This window comes from Protopterus annectens, chromosome 6.part0 (assembly GCF_019279795.1).
Source record: "Protopterus annectens isolate FY-2018-M chromosome 6.part0, PAN1.0, whole genome shotgun sequence".
In the NCBI taxonomy this organism is placed as follows: domain Eukaryota; kingdom Metazoa; phylum Chordata; order Ceratodontiformes; family Protopteridae; genus Protopterus; species Protopterus annectens.
Window position 1 is genome coordinate 1,899,225,085 of NC_056737.1, and position 5,640 is coordinate 1,899,230,724.

Sequence of the window (5,640 nt, forward strand, 5' to 3'; positions counted from 1 at the left end):
GCTGTCTAAAAACATTACTCTGTCCCCAGGCAGCTGGAAACACACACACACACACACACACACACACACACACACACACACACACACACACACACACACACACACACAGCAAGGCTGGGATTAGAACATAGACCTGACTACTGTATCACACTACAGCATTACGCAGTTACAGAACGTGCTACCGAGATTACTGGATCACAGCACTCCCAGAGGCATACTTCTAGGTGGGTGACATTATCAGCAAAGGCAAAGACACCGATAGGGATTGTATGGAGTGTGATCAGTCTAAAAGCATATTAGTGTCCCAAGGCAGACGAAGACGAACACACGGCAGTGGTGTGAGCAGGACAACTGGCTATCTACTGAGCACTATTACAACACTACATAGATACGAGATGCGCCACAGACAGTACACCTTTCAAGGCAGTCAATATGACCTTCTAGGAATGCAGACATCGACATGGATGCTGGCAGTTATGGTGTACATACCTGTGAACCAGTGTGTTAAATTTAGGAATCCATCCTGAAGTGGGGTATGGCCATCTGATGCTTGGATGACCACTAACGCTATACAGGATAACGATGGTCATGCCCATACACACAGGCACACAACCGACACAAGGTGTCACTGGGCATGCTCACACAGTAGCACACGTCAGTCTGGAATGCACTATGTGTCCATCTACACAACGGTGTACTGGGCATGCTCACACATTTAGTAGCAAAGGGCTGTCTTGTATGCACACAGATTCTAAACAGGGAAGGGCACAGTGTGTTGATAGTCATCATTGTTAGAATGAACGCTGTACGACATATGTCTGACACCGGTCTTCTACACAACGTCTGCTGCTGTCCATCACCTTAGCTGTACCAATCTAAACCTGACACACTAATACCACCCGTGGTGTTGTCCTGGCAGGAGTGGGTACTTCGCACATGTAGTACCATACATAGACGAAGAACCTGAGACCAGGTAAACACCCTGACACCTACAGGACAACTGCATTGTATGTGTATGCTAAATAGTGCTAGATGTGTAGCGTTCGTAATCATAGCTGCCAATCTAGATCCAACAATGGGGAATACTGACATCTGTGCAGTGAGGAACACCTGGCATAAGGCTCAGTTGTGCACAATAGCACTACCACTGTATACCTCAGATACAGACATGTAGGCCATAAGACCCTTACGGACCGCTCCAGGTGTTAGTGTCCCCACGTATATGAAGGCCACTCACATATACTGACCAGTACACTCTCAAAAGCCATCACAGATGTGTCAGGTGCAGATCATAGTGGTAAATGCCGCACTGTAATATGTAGCCCTCACACATCACTGTGTCCTTGGACCAGCAACACATATCCATACATTAGTACAACACCATGTTACTCATGACCAGTGGACTGTACCTAGCTCTACAGCAACTGTGCAGGCTACCCATGTACTGACAGGGTTTCATCATGTGTTATGCAATGCACTGATACCACTATTCATAACCAGGTCGGCTGTACACATAACAGGGGCCCTGGGTCTTATACAGCTGTAACAGATAACTGTTGCTGTACACCAGGCAACACACCCATGTTTGGATGTGACATACATGTAACCGCCATGGATATGTACATGCCCCATACACACACACACAACACATATGTACATAGCATAGCTAATGCTGTACTTCATGCAGACACGTGGCTACAGCGATTACACACATGCACATGGAAGGTAGGTCCATGGCTGTTCAATGCTAACAGTACATAAGATAGCAATGTTGACTGAGTTAACATTCCCTCTGTACTGGTTACCCATGACAACTATCATAGCATACAACAGTCCATGTGTCATGTATGTCACACATGTTCACCAATTACAATGCATACAAACATGGCTACATGACAGGAATGTAGGACCTATACACATGCACATGTAATGGTGTGCATTCAGCTACCATGCATGAGCAGTAGCTGATGTTTGCAGTTTATCTGTGTCCGACTACAACGTACAGTTGCAATGCAGTCCCATCATTGACACCTGTATATGGTGAAATACTGACAATATGGTAAGATGTACATCAGGTATGGATGGGTGTGTGTACATAAAGTGGTGGGCCACCTTTGCAGATGGATGTTTGCTGAAGACAGCTCACAGGTGTGTCACAAGCCATCCTACCATAATATATGCAAACAGTAAGCTATGTTTCCGGTAATTGAAGGTGAAGATATACAACCTACACAGCGGTCAGGGTGTCACTGACTGTAAAGCAGTTGACACCTGTAACACTTAAGTCCTCCCGTGTGCATATAGCAGCACACTTGCCAAAGGTAGCGTCGGTACACATTGTAATGCGGGCAATACTGCTGCATGTCTGTCAGACATATCAGAAGATAGCAGGTGTTTGTTTCACAGTACTGCCATGTGTGTTTGCTTGTGTGACCATATATGCCACGTACGGTGGGGAATACATCCCAATTGTTACACACCCCTGTACACTGTTGTAGAGATCTGTACATACTGCAGTGTAGACAGCAAGACATAGGCAGGGGTGGTGTGTGTATCACACACGTTAGCTATCTGTATGTGCATGACATGTGTGGACTCCAGTGTGTGCATGTGTATGTATGTATGGCTGTCTGGTGCATGGAGTGAGGATGTATGCTACCATTGAGAACAGATAGGGCCCCTAACCCCTCAAGGTGATGCAATCTACTACCCTGTTGATGCCGTCAGTCTTACTAATTACTGACTACCTGTACATGTTCATTCTCTGTGTCACGTCATGTGGGTGCACAGTACTGTAATGGTGATTACCGCATAGGCAGGGGTCCTCATCTCAACATTATCAAGTGTGTGTTACAGTGTCATTGACCCCGTGAGTGTGGGTGTGTTACTGTGTGTGTCTGTGTATGTCTGTGTGTGTTCACATCTTGTAATGTGACAGTGTTTTACTGCTACACAGTGAGTCCTCATGCTATAAACTGGCCCCTACCCTTGACATCAGCTAGACAGCTGTGTAAACCCCCCCCCGCACCATGTAGCTGTACCTGTGATGTCACCTGGTATGGATGTCCCATCTCTAGCCACTGTAGCCTAGTACACAGCTCACATGCTCCTGGATCAGTAGGTGTGTAGAGATCTGTTAGAAAAATGTGTATTTGAGTACATGAGAAATGCTAGTTTAAAAGCAAAGAGGTAGGAAGAATTTGCCTTTTTTCTGTTTTAGATCAGGGACTAGGTTACAGTATATTGTTGTCAAGATTTGTTTTGCAGATCAGGGACAAAAGGAAGTACTGTATATTTGGTCATAGATCAGGGTAACAGAATAATGTAGACAGTTATTCTAGATAAACTGTAAACAGGAACTAAGAACTTGACATCACGTGATAAAAAAAAAAAGGGTTACGTAACATTTTCTTTGACATGGGTAATCAGTGCACTAAAACCTCGCGAGATCCGCCCCTAACCGAAGACGCAAAATACATGCAATTACAACGTTCTGATAATGTTAGGTATTATACGAAATGGGTTAATAAATATGAATTTGATGGTAAACTAGATAAACCTTCACTAGTTAAACTTCTTAAACAGCTTAAATCTGATGCAGGAGGTCAGGCAAAAAAGCAACGCCAACTAGGCATTCCTCAAGCACACAGGTGGATTGAGGAAGCAAATCGTAGAGAACAGAAGCTTAAAAATTCAAAAACATTATTTTTAGACAAAGAGGATAATAACTTGGTAATAGCGACAGCTCCTCCTCCTCCTCCCTTACCCCCTCCCTTACCCTTTTCAGGATATGAAGCGAGTGGACAGGCTGGTCCGCCTCTGCGTTATCCTGAAGTTTCAGTAAGACCACAACCATTTGTTAGAGATCCTATTGAGACTAGGTCCCGAACACGTAAAACACATAGGGACACAGAATCATACCAAACAGAGAGAAATCTACAGGATGAGAGTGAGGAAGAAATATGCCCACTTATAGAAGTTCCAAATCCTCAGGCAGGACAGGAAGAGCAGGATCCAACACTCTTAGTATATAGACCATGGACACCGGAAGACATCCGGAAGGCTACTGAGGGAATCCCCCATCCGAAAGTTAATTTTACGAAATTTTTAGAAGATTTACAAGGCATGAGGTTAAGTTACCACTTGAATGGGGAAGAAGTAGAAAAAGTAGTAAGACAAATTATAGGTCCAGATTGGCACATGATTTGTGGCACCTGGAATCCTCGTAATGCAGAGCTTAGACCACTCCCACATAGTGACGCAGAATTAGACAACAGAGTAAAAGGTCTGACAGACCGAATCTCTGAGAAATGGAAACCTAGAGCAGACTGGACTTGCATTAATCAATGCATACAACAGGAAAATGAGACAATAGATGGATATTATGCTAGATTATTAGAATGTTTTAATAATCATAGCGGTATGTCGGTTCCTGAGAACCAAACGAATGATTCCCCGTATGAACAACAATTAAAAAATGCATTTTTGAAAGGTTGCATTGCACCTATTAGTAGCTTCATTACGAAGCATATGATAGATCATCAAACAGGGAGGCTACAAGCCTTACTCAAATACGCTAGACATGTTGAGAGACATTTTAATAGTAAAAAGAAAAAGAAGGCACAAGTCTTCACTGCTGAAGACGGAGCTGAAGTATTTGTATTACAGTCAGGTAAAAAGGGCAAGAAGAATGCCCAGGGAAACAAACAGTCTGACAAACGATCAGAAGATTTTGAAGAGAGGAAAAAGAGAGGTGAATGCTTCAAGTGCGGGAAAAAGGGAAATCTAGCAAGGGATTATAGGCAAAACAAAAAGGTAATCACAGAAGATAAGGGAGATGAGGACTGACTATATGATAGTGAGGATACGTCAAGTGAAAGTCAGAAATCATCAGGAAAAGTTAATAAACAAAAAGCAAATGTAAATGTGATAGAGGGAGTAGAGGAAGTGCAAGTAGATATGGAGGATGAAGAAAGTGAAATTCTGGACTTAGCATTATTGAGCTTAGAGCTCTACTTGGCAGATACGAAACCGGAAGTTACACTTCTGGTGGAGGGAAAGGAAGTCAAATTCATGTGTGACTCAGGAGCGTCATGAACTTTGATACACCCCTCCAAGTTACCAGAACATTCCGAATCACCTGATTATATACTAGTAAAAGCCGCAAATGGACAGCTATACAGGGAACCACTTTCCCATGATATAGCAATAACTGAACCTGTTTCAGGTATGACCCAGAGAAGTAAAATAGTTGTTTCTGCAAAGTGTCCAGTAAACCTATTGGGCAGGGGCCTTATGCAGATATTTGGCATAGCAGTAGTTCCAACTGTACAAGGTATGGAAGCACAGAGACAAATGGATACCTTTGTAGTGCAAACGGAGGGTGAAACTTTTTACTGGTACAGGCAAGACCTAGTCACGACTGGTCTAGGGGCAGTAACCGAGGAACTGATGAACGTAGCCATCAGTAAAGCCCCCTCCCTTGACACTGATCGACAGCATTTGCTACACTGTACTCTATACTACTGTAATACGCCAGGACCTGATAGAGAATATGAGCAAGAATTGTTTAGAAATCGTGCAACTAGATTGGTTTTGTGTACTTTGTACTGGGATACTGAGGGGAACAGTGTAGTTAGC